Below are 17,744 nucleotides of genomic sequence, written 5' to 3' on the forward strand. Positions count from 1 at the left end.
CCTTCTTCACTCTATTCAGTTCCCGCATTAGCTGTTTTCTAGTCTCTCCATTCTCCCTACCCTCTTTGATTTTCCTGTTTACTATTGTACTTTTTTTAAGTTTCTTATTTTCCTTGTGTCCCAGGTGGGACACGATTTTAGCCTTTCTCCCTGAACATTTTCGGCTTAGGAGATTCTCTTTTCGAAATTTGTATCACCTGGGAATTTTTTCCAAACTCTGTTTAATTTTATTTCTTGTGCGACTTATGTCGCTATGTTTAATTGCGTCTTCTCCGCCCGCAGGGTTGTGCTCCATCGTCCATATACGATGTATTCTGCTCTTATCCTTGTTATTTACGGTGTTGGACCGGTTCTGAAGCGAGTCTGTCGCCCGCGGCTCGTCCGCTGTCCGGCCGAGTTCGGCTTCGCGTAGCTTATTGGTGTGCGGCCAGTTCATTGTCGTCCATCACGGATGTTGGATGTGTTTTGCGTTGGCTCATTGCTAGAGCATTGAGATACCACAACATGCCTGGGTAACTCACAAGGTATGAGGGCTGTATGCGCTCAAGGTTGTATATGATTCTTCTGGGAGTGGACGTCCGCAACTTTCGTAATCATTTCATTCATTTGGAATGTTGTGAGTAGAAGATCCCGGCTGACGCCATGCGTTAGCTTACGTGCAAGGATCGAAAGTAAGTTATGTTTTTCAAGATTATTTTAAGTTCTTTTCTCCTGTACTTGGATTGCCTCGCCTCAAAACCTGACTAAATTTTGTGGATATTATTCCGTCCTACGAATAACTATTCTGACTGATCTCCTTCGGAATGAACTTGGAAATGTTATTAAGTGAAAAGTACTCGGCTTACTGATAGCACCTATTCAAACTCCGTACCGCAGGAAGAACTCTATCAAAACCTGTTTATCTCTCTGCATTTTTCTAAGAGAAATAACTTCATTGAAAATCTCAATTTTTTTTGATCATGTAAAAGATACGTTGTTAATAAGAAATGACATTGTTTGACTAACGCGTAGTCGTCTGCTGTAATAATTGAGACCACGCGATTTTCTCGGGAAACCCCAATCTTCTTATTCTTTTAATTTCCATTCTTTAGTTCTCCTTTTGTATGCTATATATATTTAATATAATTATGGTTTCGCTCTTGTCTGTTTCTATGGCAACCATTGCCCTTGGTGATGAGTTGTTGGATGATGTTGATGATTATTACTTAAAAAAGAGAGAGTGATGTGATAATTTGGCAGTGACCTGAAGTTTGTGGTGTTGCTCTTTCCCTTTCGTTTATTATTTTCTCTGGAGTGCTCCCGCTCTGTATTAATGATTTATGTAATTGTCTTGATTTGCCCGTGGTTTTTGCGTTGATGTGTTTAAGCCCTATATCTTTGGGGTTTGATGATTAATTTGCGCTAGTTGCCCCCAAATTGGTGGTACCTGATATCTTTGGTGAAGCGCGGTGAAATTTGGGTCATGTTGGTGACTTGTATAATCTAACCATTGTGTTTCTTTTGAGTTTGAACTAGTACTTGTTCAACTTTCTTTTACTTTTCCTGGTGCCCCTCGAGTTCTGTTTTCTTCGAGAGAATCCGTGACATCTCCTTTCTTTAAGTCTGATAAAAAAATTGAAGGGCAAGAATCCTGTAATATTTTGAAATTATGTGCTGGAAAAACTGTTCATTTTAGGGGCTTCTGCCAGGAGGATAATTTTTCTCATTAATTGTTTTATTCTTTAATGTTAATGTTAGTTTTTAACTTAGAGAGCGTCTCTATTCTCAGTGGAGAATGTTTTGACAGAATCCATTATTATATTGAATTAATTTCTACCTTTAAATTTTAACTTGTCATAAAAGGTTATAAGTTATAAGGAAGAAGAAAAAGGTATACTCTCAAATAATTGTAAAGTTCTTGCAAATGAATTATTAATTAAATTTTAATTGCTTGGGGAAAGAAATGTTGGTGTTTTTCTTTCAAAATTTTATTCATTTCATATCGTGCCTATGCTTAATTTCGGATCCTACTATTCTCTGTGTTATGGGCCGTCGGATAACTTGCTGGTGAGTATTTACTGTCAATTGTGATGGTTAATTATTTTTGTGTTTCTGGTCACATTTGTACTTTGCTTACTCGTACCAGTGATCGCCGGTACGGCTGGTATACCTTGTATAATAAACAGGGTCTGAGGTCATTTTACCCTTATTGACAGGTATAAATCTCTTCCATCTTTCCCAAATGATTCCTTTAAATTTAGCCCCAAGTGAATCCACATTACTCCCTTCACTTATACAACAACTGAATTGTGATTTAAAGTAAGTCCCAAATTCATCAACCTTAGTTTTTCTATATAATTTCTTGTCTTGTGTGACCCTCTTATTAAGCATTTTGGTATGAGTCCTACATCAATTATTACAGCCTTGTGGTCACCCAATCCTTCAGTTACCTCAGTTTTATCAAAAATTTCCCATGGTTTAACATAGAATACATCTAGCAAGTTATTGAGACGAGTCTGTTCTTGTACTACTTGTGTAAATCTTCCCCCCAAAATTAACTCATTTGCCAGTTTCTGTTCATGGGCTTCACATGCAACTCCATTCCATTTAACTTCAGGCAAGTTTAGATCTCGCCCAATTATTACCGTATCATTATTATTGTTTTTACGAGTAGAATATATTATTTTCTCAAATATTTCCATGTCTCTTTCCTCTCTTCCAGGCCTATATGTTCCTATAATTCCCACCCCCTTCATATTATCACAAACTAATTTTATCCCTAATATTTCATCCCTTTCATCAGTAAACAATTCATGTGAACATTAAGTTTCCTTCACCAGAATAAACACCCCCCTCCCATTTTATCTCCTTGGTCTCTACGATTGTATACTCTTCTGGAAATACTTCTCTATTACCCACCCCTTCTCTCAACCACGATTCCACTCCTATCACCACATCAGTCTCATAAGATTCCATCAATGTACCGAATTTTAGTTGTTTATTTACTACACTGACAGTTTACCAAGAGCAAACTCAGACCCCTTACACCCTAAAACTTGACTGTTGCAGTTAGGTAACATTAGACTCATGAGTTGAGAACTTCCCTGGAACCCAGATCCTTGTACATAGATCTTGATATAAGAATCTCGGTTTCTGGTAAGTTTCTCTGTATGTGCCAGTTTTGTGGTATGAGTTTTCTTAAGTGCAGATTAGTTTACAAATCTCTGTTGATAATTGTAGCAATTTGTCTACAGAGAGTTGCTTTTCCATTACCATTCAGATGTAACCCATGTCTAGTGAACATTTGCCTGCCAAGACCTAAAGTATCTACTACATAGACATTTCTAAAACTCTTACATAATCTCTTGATTTTTATATTTACATCATGTACAGCTTTGTTCACACACGAGTCCTCTAAAAGGTCATAGCTGGGTGGCACATTAACTACAAATACTTTTGAGTCAGGTACTTTCGAAATCTTACCTCTGAGGGTCGTAATTAGTTCCTCACCTTCATTTGCAGCAATGTCATTTGTACCACTCACAATCACCACATAATTGTCCTTATCTAACACAGGATCAACCCTTGAAAGGATGTCTTCAGTTTTGGCACCTGGTTTTATTAGTCCTAAAACTTCAGTTTCGGTATTCTGCAGCTCATCCTTGATGCATTCTGCCGTACCCCACCCTTGACTGTCTGCGTGGAGATGAATTTTTGCGATCTAGACTTTCGGTTGGTTTTCTTCATCTGTAGGTTGCCTCCACTGGATTTAAAATTATTTGGAAAACTTGATGTGTCTTCTTCTGGAACTTGTTGCAGTGACTGAAATCTATTTTGGCACTGCAAAGAGATTTTCCCAGTTTCAAGTTGTACGTAGGTTTTCCCATATGTTTAACATTAGGCCTAAAATGGCTACGCGTCATTTCCGTCCACGGCGATCTTTCTTCTCCACTGTCTTTATCTTCCAGTTTCTTTATTCTGTCCTTTAAACTTTCATTTTCAAGTTTCAGAGCACATAAGTCTTCTTGTAGCACTCCTAAAATCTTAATTATAATTTCGTAAGTATCTCTTTCTCGTTGTTCTGCCTCACTATCAGTTGTTTACACTCGGGACACAGCCACAAACTTTCTTCGATATCAGTCCTATTTACAAAATTTGCACAACGAAAATGGTACCATTCATCACACTTACGACACAGAATCCCACTTTTAACTACCCTTCTGCATTTGCCACATTTTTCACTGCATCTTAAACCATTATCCACTACGGATATCACAGACTCTACACAGTATTCGCCATCTTGGGAACACTTCCTGGACTCGTATGTTTTCTGGGTGGGAACCACCTTTCCGAGATTGGCAAAATGGTACATAACAGTTGAATATTTCCGGGAAAGGATCGGAAGATTCAGTTCTACAAAAAATATACCTTGTACAAACGGAAAGAAAAAAGTACACCTTAAAATCACTTTTCAAATAGCTATAAACATAAAATGATTAATTAATTTCACAGTCCTATACAAAATATATCTTGTACGAACGGGAGTTACCAGATACGTTTACTCATTGTACGAAATGACTCAGCTTTTCTCACACATTCGTGCAAAAATAACACAGTGCTACACCTACACTGACAGCGAAGATTGTGCGTCTACTACTGCCCTCTTATGGCGACTTGAAGAAATATTGGTTTTCGCACGTTCCTGTGTTAAACTAGTGGCATAGAGCAGGCAGTATAAGAGGATCGAGACGGCGGTGGTTTAAAGGCACGTCCCACACCGTCATTATACATAGCTGAAACACAGTTGTGTGCTAGTGTTCGAGCAGAGCTGTGAGCTCGGTCGCCCAATTAGTGTGCTGTGTGTTACTCGTGTTTGCTTTTGGTAGAACTCTTCACATCCCTTGTGGGCATGGAACATTTACGATGGCTGCCTCCAGTGGGGGAGGTAGTCTAGTGTTGGGAGAGAGTTTAGTTGTTGGTCAAGAAGAAGGTCCCATGCATGTCGAATCTTCTGGACGCCAGACCTCCCAAACGGTCTTGACTGATCCAGCCTTGTCTCAAAGACCTAGCAATCCTAGTGACTATTTACTCGCCCGAGAGGAACGGGAATATTATTCCCATTCACACCGAGGCCCCTATATAGAGTATATTGAATAATTCGATAAAAATTTAGTTCAACTTTATCCCATGGCCCTGGGACGATATTTTTATGACAAGGATATTTTTGTGAAATCTATTTCCCGCAAAGGACGCAATCGGTTACAAATAGTGTTTAACAATGTTGAAAAAGCAAACACATTTTTAGGTCATCCACTGCTAGGCTCCTTACAACTCAAGACTTATATACCTTCTTCCAATGTCTTGCACGTCGGCATTATACGTGATATTGACAAAAATCTACCTGAGGATGACATTCGGCAGTATCTCACGTCACGAGTCCCGGTTAAAGCGGTTCAACGCCTCAAACGGAATCTAGTTATCAATGATGTTATTGAATATGTTCCCACAGGGTCTATCAAAGTTAGATTTCGCGCACAACAGTTGCCTCCACATGTGTCCCTTTTTCAGGTTTATCTCAATGTTGATCCTTTTATTTCTTCGCCCGTAATATGCAGCAAATGCCTTCGCTATGGCCATACCCAGAAGCAATGTCGCGCAAAGACTGCTCGTTGCGGAAAGTATGCAATGAACCATACAACCGACCAGTGTACATAACAGCATTCCAAATGTGTTTATTTTAAAGGTAGTCATCCAACCGGTGCATTAGTCTGCCCTGAACATAAATATCAGCAGAAAATCAGAAAGGTTACGATCGAGCGAGTTGGCCATGCGGTTAGGGGCGCGCGGCTGTGAGCTTGCATCCGGGAGATAGTGGGTTCAATTCCCACTGTCGTCACCCCTGAAGATGGTTTTCCGTTTTTTCCCAATTTTCACACCAGGCAAGTGCTGTGGCTGAACCTTAATTAAGGCCACGGCCGCTTCCTTCCAACTCCTAGACCTTTGCTATCCCATCGTCACCATAAGACCTATCTGTGTCGATGCGAAGTAAAGCCACTGGCAAAATAAGATGATGAGTGTTGAATATATTTGTTTCCAAGAGGCCAAGGCGAAAATCTCCGTACCTCAACATCCCCAGGATTTCCCACCCCTTACAGAAGATCACATCTCTTCCGCTCGTACTCAAGTATATCCCTGAAAACGAACATTTACGCTGGTGGTGCAGAAACCAGTGGAAACCATTCAGGGACCGGGTTTTGACCGCGCCGGCTATATGGCCTTGGTGCGTCCAGACAGTGTTCCTTCGGGACGAGCCGTTGTGTCGTCTCCGACTCCAGATTTGCAAACACCTTCCACTTCTACAGCTCCTCCCCTAAATAATCCGGGTCCTAGTAACCCGACCCTCCAACATTAGCAGCACCTTCAGATGCAACGGAATCACTTACACCATGAAATACAACTAATTTTCTTTTTGCTATTACAGAATGTGGAAGGAGAATCGCCCATCTTCCCGGTGATCCATCCATTGCAGGACAGAATCACACATACACTTACTCTTTAAGATTCGCGCTTGCAATGGAACGCTAGGAATATCCTATATAAAAACATGAATTGCAATTACTCATACAAGAAACTCGTGCTAATATCCTTGCCATCCAAGAAACATGGCTTTCTGCTGATACGTCTTTTCACTTACCCGGTTTTAACGTGGAACGCCTTGATACTAATGGTAGTGAGGGAATTGCGATCTTTACTCATATGCATATTCCATATCACATTTTTCCTTTGCAGTATCATATTTCTAACACCTTAGCTCTCGGCATTGTTTTTCGCAATCTTCACTTAATTAACCTTTATTGTCCGCCCGATCACAGCCTTCCGATGGTCTCAATTTTTTTCACAGTTTGCTTCGTTGGACTATGCTCTTCTCTCGATGACATTAATTGCCACCATACAGCATGGGGTAGCGATAAAGATACTGCTAAATGCACAAACTTATTATACGCGTCCCAATCACATCACTTTATCATTTTAAATGACGGGCCCCCAACGCGCCTTTCTCCTCCTTGTACCCCACCTAGTGTAGTAGACTTATCCCTCTGTCGATATCATATTACTCCCAATATTGTCTGGCAAACTCTTTATGATACTCATTCCAGTGATCACTTTCTCATTCTCGTTCCTATGGCTTCAGTAAATCCTATTTGTTATCTCATTCACCTTCCCAGCTCAGCAATATTATGTCATTCCGCAACTTTGACAAGCAAACATATTGTATGTTCTTTCATGCCCAGCTCCCTAAGTACCCATCACCCACACTAGATTATTCCAATCTCCTTCGCATACTCTCTGAGTATGTCCATAACTTCCACCACTACAAATTAATCTCTCCCCTATGCCCACGGCCTTACCAGCAAATAAATGGTGGGATGCTGAAGTCACGGACTGAAAATGCGGCGTAAATTTGTATTTAAACAGTTTCGCAAGAATATGACGCTGGCGAATTATTTAACACTGAAACGTCAAAATGTTTGTATCAAACGAGTATTTCATACCAAAAGACGGGATTATTGGAAATCTTTTTTCTCCTCCCTATCTCATGGCATATCTTCGTCCACCCTCTGGAATGCTATTCGTGCCCTCGCGCGTGCTAACGCCTCTCATCCTTCCCGTTCAGTTATTATGCCTGATGTACTTTCATTTCTACACTCCATAACACCAGGTTTTACGGTTCCTCGTCCCTCTTATTCCTTTCGTCCTTTATCCTCTCAATATTCTTCTTTATTACAGCCAATCCAACTTCCGGAGCTACAGTCCTTCTTAGAATCCGTCAACAGTTCTTCTCCTAGGCCAGATAGTATTACCTATACGATGATCCGTCTCTTAACCACTTCAGTCCATCTTGTGTTACTTTCCTTTTTCAATACCATATTACTCACTGCGAATATCCCGGCGCAGTGGAACATCTTTCATTTAGATAATATTCCTTTGAGAGAGGAATACATTAAATGCAGAAATTCAGTAACATTCCTAAAAAGAAAACCTAAGACAAATTATTATTCGGAAGAATTAAACGTGTATGATAAAAATCCTAAGAAAACGTGGGACATTTTGAATTAAATTATATATTTAAAGAAGCACAGCTCAGAACTTGCAAAACTCTGTCAATTGGGAATGTGGTAATTAATGATAAACAAGAAATTGCTAACGAATTCAATAAGTATTTTACATGCATAGCCGATAATCTTGCATCTCAGATAACCACACATGATATCATAGATCTGAACAGTAACCGCCAGCTTGAATCCCTTTTTTATATCCAACAGATAACACGGAAGTCAAATGTATAATTAAGAAATTAAAAACTAAAAAGAAGTTGTGGAGTAGATGGGATTACAGCTACTATGATCAAAGGTTTTGATGAACAGTAGTAACGCAGGGGACTATAGACCTATATATATACTACCTATCATTTCCAAATATTAGAAAACGTAATAAAGGTAAGACTAATGGCTTTTCTTAACAAACACAGATTTTTTATCGATCCCAGTACGGCTTCAGAGAGAATTCCAGCAAAGAACTCGCAGATACTGATCTTGTGTCGATGCTTCAGGAAAGCGTTGACGGTAACCAGATTGCGGCCGGATTGTTTATTGATCTCGCTAAAACTGTCGACACGGTAAATCACGAAATTCTGTTATCTAAATTAGAAGATGCTGGAATTCGTGGTGTTGCATTAGAGTGGTTCCGCAGCTACGTTAGCGGAAGAAAGCAATTTGTTTCCGTCAATGGTTATCAGAGCACGGACAAGGAGGTGAATTGTGGGGTTCCACAAGGATATATCTTGGGCCTTACTTTTTTCTGATATACATAAATGATATAAATATTCTGAATTTAAAGTGTAAAGTTATGCTTTACGCATATGACATAAATGTAATCTCCACTGGTGACAAAGTGGACTCGGTGATCAATAATATGCAAGAAGACATCATCGCAATGAACAAGTGGCTCAGTATCAATAAATTAACTATGAATGTCAATAAAACTAAATATATGATTATAACTAAGCCGAGAATAAAATTACTAATCATTCAAAGATATATATTAACAACACGGAAATAGGTGAGTTCGATCACTTTAAATATCTGGTTCTAATAATAGATAAACATTTAAGCTGGGTAGACCATGTTGATTGCATTGCAAAAAAGATAGCTCCAGTATCTGGGCGTTTGAGAAGATTAAGATATATTGTCCGTAGGAAAGTTCTACTAACAGTATATTGTTCACTCATCCACAGTCACATACAATACCTTCATGAACTTATGATAATACAAAACAGAGCAATCTAAAATATCTATAATCTTCCTTTTGACACACCCACTGGAGTTCTATACGCTAATAGTAAAATTATGCCCTTATCTGTGTGCACTGCTTTTAGATCATCAATATTAATTCACAAAATTAAACTAAACAGTGTCCTGCACGATAGTAACTACACCCTGAATTCAGACATTCATAATTATTACATTCGACAAACAGGTGACATAGCTCTCTTTCAAATACACTCATATAAGTATGGCAACTGTAGCTTTAAGTTCTCAGCCATTCAATCATATAATCATCCTCCAAGAGACCAATCTGTCATCTTTCAAAATTAAATTAAAGAAAGTGCTATGGAATCAGTACCTAAGTAAGTAGATACCTTTCTTGATAAGACTTTGTGTAATGGTAACGTAAAGGAAATATTTAGAGTAACGTTCATTATAACTAATGTATATATTTATTTGCAGCCAATGTATATGTATCCCATTAATTTTAGACGCTAAACAAATGTATTGTACAATTCCTGTATATTGGCCTTTGGCTCGTTGGAATTAATTAATAAAGTAATATATATATATATATATATATATATATATATATATATATATATATATATATATACTTAAACCCGGAATAGATCTCACTTCTTCAGCGAACTAGCGTGGCATTGTTTTAAGTTCTTCTCAAAATACTCTTAAAAAGATTGGTGTAGGTTCTGCAGAAAAATAATCTTATTCCCGAAAACCAATATGCAATTTTAAAGGGCGCAGCACACAAAATCCTCTTAATATTTTGTTGCTTGATCTACTACTAGCAAGACACAGAATGCATAGCACTATTACGTTTTTCCTCGACATTATAGCTGTCTACGATACCGTCGCCTTAAGCTTATAATGGATATGTATCCTTCGGTTTTTATATTCTTACTAGAAAAATAATATATCTGCCGTATTCTTATTATAACATCCACCTATTCATCGATTCCTGGTCGACAATGTTCATACGGTGTTCCTCAGTGGAATATAGTAAGCGGAGTTTCTATTTGCCCTTTTTATGGGTGACTGCGGGCGTGTTATTATTATGAGAGCGACAGTATTAGCTTATGCTTATGATTATGCTTTCTATGTTTCCCAAGAAAATGTTGATGAATGTAGGAGGATAATGGTACTCGTAGTACGTTACGTAGTTACATGGTTACACGAGCATGGTTTCACGCTTTCTACCTCTAAATGTGCCGCGATGTTATTTACACATACCCGTACACATATTAGATCTCATTTAATCATTGACGGATTTTCAGTGCCCTTTGTTGCTCAACATACTTACTTTGGTGTTATCTTAGATAATAAAATTAACGTGGCCTCCACATGTTTTGATGCTTAAACGTAAAACTGACAACTTTATTGAAATCTTACGAACGATCACACGTCGAAGCTGGGGAGCTGATCCCGCTGCAGCTCTGCTTTTATGTCGTGCCACTATGCGATCAATATTGTAATTCTGTGCATTCTTTACCGACATCGCTTCTCCTTCTACCCTGGCCAACTTAAATGTAATTCAATATCATGCATTGCGAGTGTGTATACGTGCGATTCAAGCTACCCCTACTAATGCCTTATACATAGAAGCAGGTGAATATCCGTTATGGATTCGTCGGCAGTCCCTTGCCTCTAAGTACTTACTTAAACATTTTGCCGTTACACAGTCGCCTCTCATTCCTAAGTACGTCTTTTACATACGTATTATTCTACCTGTCTTCCTCGTGGGAATCGCGTCCCTGCTTTGTACACTGTTTATAAGTCCTTTTTCCTGCGGGAAGTTGAATTATTCCGTCTGCTATGCTTCCTATGTATTTGATCTCTTCTGAAAGTCTGTGTTTTCGACCTTCCATCATTATTTATTCTTCTGCTTTCTTTCATGACTAACTAAAAAAACATTCTCCTAATATTCTGAAATTTAAACTTATTCGTCTCTTACCCTCGAATAGTGAAGTCAGTATCTATACTGATGGATCAAAATCTGTTCAAGGCAATGGAGCCGCTATATTTATTCCTCACCATTATACACTTCTTGAGTTTCCTCTTCCCCCTGCTTGTTCGGCCTTCACTGCCGAATTATTTGCTATTCGGCAGGCTCTCTTTCTTATTAAGTCTAATTCCTATATCAAGGCAACTATTTACACTGACGCTCAACATGTGCTTCACGCATTATGCTCTCCTTTAACTTCTAATAATTGGTATTTATATAACGGAAACGATTTAATATATACCCTAGACCAATCCAGTGTTTATATTTCATCAGTGTGGATTCCTGGCCACGCTGAAATTACTGGCAATGAGACAGCTGATTCTGCCACTAAAAGTGCATTCCAGTATCAGTCATGGCAATCCGACTGGAACATTTTGTCACGTAGCAAGGGTCATTTCTATTTTCAGCTTCAACCAATTATTCCTCCTAAACTTTGGTTCTTTTATGGCACGTACTCCTGACGACACATCACAACTATCATCCGCTTACGTTTCAATCATGCTCTAACCCCTCAATACAAAACTCGTTTTCATCTCACTCTCCCCACTCACTGCGTCTGTGGTTTGCTTGACGGTGCTAGTAATCACCTCTTCTTTCAATGTCCGGCTTATGACGTACCCTGACGGCATTTTTATCTTGTTTAGTTCAGATGGCTATACCTTTGCCTACAGTACACCTTTGTTATTATTGTTACCGTGGTTTGGTGGATTAGCAGAGGTGAAAGAAGGTGCGGGGGTGAACAGGTCTCAAAATATGAAATTAAAGTTAAGGTAAAATTTAACAAGGTTATATTTTCTTTTCAAGATTAAGAAATCACAAGTAGAACAGGTACTCAGTAGCCGAAACACAATTCGAAAATGTACAATTACAGTGATTACAGGATTTGGGCTCCGAGAGCCAGACACATAATTCTTGAGCAATGAGCCCAACTTCACTTATATTCAAGGTTCAACAAAGGGGCAGAAAACCCCAATCAGGCCTAGGAGCACTTGCTCCTCTTTACACGGAAAAGCCTCCTCGAGGCATACAGCAACTCAATTTTCAAGAAAGAGCAACTCGCTCTCAAAATTTAAGCCTATCAAAGGCCACACCAAACTCCACTTTCAAGTTGTCCTCCAAGGACGTGAAAACAGGGGTAAAAATACCCAACCTACTGAGGCCTATTAAGTAAAGAAACAGGTCAATTACATGGCCTCTAAAATACCAACTTGAGAGGAGGCGTTCTTGCACTCCTAATACACTTTATATAAAACCTACTTGGCACTAGGCCGTTGCTGCAAGGGCTAATCCCATACTAGAGAGGTGACTTATAGAAGAAGACAATTTACATTACATTAAGGAAGAAACGGTTGAGAAAATAAGTTCACCTCACGCAATATGAGTGGGAGCTCGAGAGGGTTAAGCACTCTCTATCCCAATATGTAGATTAAAAGATAGAATTGATACTAAGTGTCTTTACATTTTAGGGGAAAAGTTACATGGTAGAAAGGCTTCGGACCTGCCCCGAGAGTTAAACTGCTGAGCTAGCAAGAAAAGAAGTTATTAAACGGCCATTACCTGGTGGCTGAACTGCTGCCCGAAGAAAGAGGCGCTTCCCGCCCCCTGCTACGTACTTTACACACTGATAGATGTTACTGAAGTGGCGCAGAGACCCTAAAATCAGCAGTTTATAAACGCTCGGGGAAAGTTCGAGACGTTTCATGAATGAGAAGCCACACCCCCACCTCACTTTATTGGCTAGGGTTAAGCAACATATCCAAGTTGAAGAAGATACACCTGATTGGTCATAAATTAATTAAAGAAATTCGGGATTGGCTAAATTCAAACCTGGCGGAACGAAAGGATTAACATTGCCAACACAAACAATGACTGAAGGAAATTTAACAAAGAGCAAACTTATACATACTAAATTTCTTCAAAAAAAAAGGTCCTTCACTTCGCACTAGGGTGCACAATAGTAGTTCTTAAGTAGTGCCATCTAGAAGAGAATGTTCACACTTCTTGCTACAGAGAAAACAAAAATGAATCGAAACTGACACAGTTCAGAACTTCAAAATTTTACAAGTAGTGACATCTTCTGAGAAACTTGAAAATTAACACAGTAGATAAAGTTCAGACTTCCTCCAGTAGAGGAGTTTCAACTGGCGCAAGGTTTGAATTAACGGCGTGGAGGTGTACCGCCCGGTACAATTATCGTCACTAACTCCTGTCCTCATCGAGCGATTAAACAAGTTTATTGATGATGCTCACATTGTATTATTATCACCCATATAGTTTTTGTGTAATATTTTCCATTGCAGAACGTCTTGAATAATTTTTGGTGGGATACAGTTTCTCTTACCATCGTTATACGCGAGTCTCCTATGTTTCGAGTGCTAATGCGACTGAGTGTTTTTGTTTTTGGTGTATTACGACTGATTCCCCCTCAGTGTTTCTAGCGACTGTTAGATGTAAAAGTGTCGGTCTCAATAAGTTGTTTAGTGACTGGACGATAATTCCCTGAGTCTAACCATATGTTCAGAAAGAGGAAGAAGTTATAAAGTTAACCGGAAGATGTTGCCGCAATCGCATCTATTTTGTCCCCACCGCTTCGTGTCTTGCACAGTCTAACAATCGCCGTCTCGATCTTCGTATACTGCCTGCTCTATGTGAGGCTTTTTGCGACTAGGCTGCGACAAAATTTCTCCGCTAGATGGCAGGCATAGACGCAAAATATTCCAAACTTATTCTAATGACGACAGCCTACAAAACACTATGCAGTATCGTCATATGTTCACTGAAACTCGTAAATTACATCAGTAATATTAAATATCGGGAATATTACCTGTATGAAGTCTCAGTTGGCCTCTTCATGCACAATTTAAAAATGTTCCTGGACGAAGGCTTGGAGTGGTACCGTACTTTTTGTGTTCTTGCCAACGCAATTCAGTTAATAGAGGTCTTACGAATTTGGTCAGGAAAATATCACTAAAAGTTTGCTGATGTTCTTTGACCTCACACTGTAACAAATCACATTCTGAAAGGGAAAACGTCGCAAGTCCTCGTATTACGCTCGTACCTTTGAAGGACTTCGACAATAGGGCACAGCAGCTTAAACGAACTCCTGCTGATATCGTACTTCATCAGACCAACAAAACAAGGTTTTGGGTATCGAACCCTCCTCTGGCCTGATGCATATTCAGTTCCATTTAGCGGTGTCGAAGCTCTAGGCAGTGAGATGTTGCTGACACAAATGTCACACTCCATCCTATCTTCAACAACACGAAACAATAAACCGCAAATTATGACTTGATTTCCTGTTTCTAGATCGATTGGGACATTGTCGTCTGGATATTTGAGGTTGTTCAAAATGTCTAAACATGAAGACGTTTGTTTTGTGATTGTACTTCACAATTCTTATCATAAGGGAATCCACTACCCTCCATTGCTTTAATCACATACTGAAAAAAGTCGCAGCCTGCTTCCAATCTTTTGACTGGTTCCGGAATGGAATGAATGAAGCCCCCATCCAGCGGCGAGGTTAGGAATTATGCCGGCTGCCTAAGGCTGTCGCACTCCTCTGGGGCGATGATTAATGAATGACAGATGAAATGATATTCAAGAATGTTGCTGGAATATAACATGACAGGGAAAACAGGAGTACCCGGAAAAAACCTGTCCCGCCTCCGCTTTGCCCAGCACAAATCTCACATGAATTGGCCGGTATTTGAACCACGGAACCCAGTGGTGAGAGGCCGGCGCGCTGCCACTTGAGCCACGGAGGCTCCACCACCTTCTGAAGTAAGGTGTAAAGGCACAGATGACCGGCGAATTGGCTGTGCGTTTAGGGGGCGCAGTTGTGAGATTTTATCCGGGGAGATAGTAGGTTCCAATCCCACTGTCGGCAGCCCTGAAGATGGTTTACCGTGGTTTCTCATTTTCACACAAGGCAAATGCTGGGGCGGTACATTATTTAAGGCCACGGTCGCTTCCTTCCTACTCCTAGCACCTTCCTATCCAATTGTCGCCACAAGACCTGTCTGTGCCGGTGCGACGTAAAGCCTCTAGCAAAAAAAGGCACAGATGCGAGAGTAATCTGAGGATATCCAATTACTTCCTTTATTAGGTCCTTGTCTAGATAAAGCCGACAGCCTCTTTCCTCTTAATCCCCTTCTAGGCGGTATTTCATGGAGTCGTATCTATTCTGGCTGCGAATCACCTTTCCGAGATTGGCAAAATGGTACGCAACAGTTGAATATTTCCAGATAAGTTTCGGAAGATTCATATATACAAAAATATACATTGCACAAACGGAAAGAAACAAGTACACCTTAAAATCACTTTAGAAATTTCTGTAAGCGTAACATGATTAATTAATTTCACAGTTCTATACAAAATATCTCTTGTACAAACGGAAGTGAGCAGACACGTTTACCCATTTTACGAAATAACTCAGCTTTTCACACACATTTGTGCACCAATAACACAGTGCTACACCTACACTGACAGCGAAGATTGTGCGTCTACTACTGCACTCTTACGGCGACTTGAAGAAATATTGGTATTCGCGCCTTCCTGTGTTAAACGAGAGGCATAGAGCAGGCAGTATAAGAGGATCGAGATGGCGGTGGGTCTATCATAGCACATAGACTCTGGTGGTCATTCGGTGTTCGGCTGATGTGCAGTGCACGCATCTCTACCCCGTCACTGGTGCAGCGGCTTTTGGCTTCTCACGTCTGTAGATAAGTAGAGTGTTTTGTGTTTGTGTTTGTACCTTACTAATTCTTCCCTTATAGTTGTTTCGGCGATTGCATAGTGTAATCACCTTTCAGTGAACTATGTCTATAGACAGTGGAGGCGGTCCTTTAGGGAGACCTCCCGATTTTTGGCAATGATTGCATGAGTGAGGACTTACGAATGGACGGTCATAACACTGATTCTCAAAGAGAGCCTTCTCAAGATACAGTACGTGACACGGATCAAAGTCAACAAGTTCCTGTATCTGAATACTCTATAACTCATCTTGGCCCCTACATAGTATACGTAGAATCGATCGAATCTCACAATAAAATAGGACATATCCACCCTATGATCTGGGTCGGATGTTCAATGAGCGGCAAATTGGTGAAGTAAAGGTCATCCATACAAAGGGTAGAAACAGGATCCAGATTACTTTCCTGTCTAGTAAGGCTGCAAACGTTTTTTTTTTCTCATCCTATTCTTAAAGAAAAAATTATAAGCGTTTGTTCCGTCCTCGAATATTCATCGAGAAGCGGTAGTACGGGCATAGATATTTCTCCTTCCCAATCGGAGATTCTAACATATTATAATCTGCGTATCCTGTTGTGAAAGTACAACGTTTCAATAGACGATCCTCGAAAGATGGCAAAAATTGAATGTATTCCTACAGGTACTGTGAAGGTCATATTTGAAAATCAAAATCTTCCGAAAAGTGTTTCCATTTTAGGGTCATTTTAGAGGTTCAGGCATTTATATTTTCTCCCTTATTATGTAAACGCTGTCAGCGGTATGGCCATACCGCTACAAATTTTCGTTCAAGGGTAGTTAGGTGTGGTAAATGTTCACTCAATCACACTGCCGAAGACTGCACTCAACAACGATTCAATGCGCTAATTGTGCAGAAAATTATCCTGCGGGGGCAGACCGATGTGAAATTCACAAACAACAAAGATAAATCAAAAAATTATGAGTGTTGAAAAAATCATATTTAGAAGTAACAAATTATTTTGCCCCATTAGAGTCCAAATCCAATCAATTGATGACGCCTCAACACTTCCCTTCTTTACCAACTAGAAATTCACAACAATCTGAAGAAACCTTCCCTCGAAAGCGGAAATATACTATGTTGGTTAGTAATCCTCCCCGCCCACCCATTAAACCAGGTTAATACAGGACAGCGTACCTTAATTTGTTAAGTAATTCGAAGGTAGTTACAGAAAATTCTCCATTAGTGAGATTGATAATTCCTAATACTAACGAGGCTGCATCTACCTCATGGAGGTCCAGTCAACAGTGTCAACTTTCTGATCAGGGTGCACATATTTCAGCATCCACGTCCTCTGCGGCGGCCATAATTTGTAATCCAAGTGTTAATTCTTATGACAAATGTCGAATAGTTTCTAAGAATTTGAAGTCTTAATGGACTACATGGGACAAAACGTCCAATGGAAACATCTTTTAAAGTCTTTACATGAAGAGGATTTTCTTCTATTGGGACATTCCACTAGTTCCAAGTAAAACATACGATTATTGCAATGGAACTCTCGGAGTATTCTAAATAAGAAACATGAAATAGTGAGTCTGTTAATTTCTTTTGATCCTGAGTTAATTTTATTGAGCGAAACTTGGTTGAAATATCATTTTCATTTTCATATGAAAGGTTTTTCGGCGATACGGCATGATGCACCCATCTCTGG

Source organism: Anabrus simplex, chromosome 2 (genome assembly GCF_040414725.1).
Source record: "Anabrus simplex isolate iqAnaSimp1 chromosome 2, ASM4041472v1, whole genome shotgun sequence".
Taxonomy (NCBI): domain Eukaryota; kingdom Metazoa; phylum Arthropoda; class Insecta; order Orthoptera; family Tettigoniidae; genus Anabrus; species Anabrus simplex.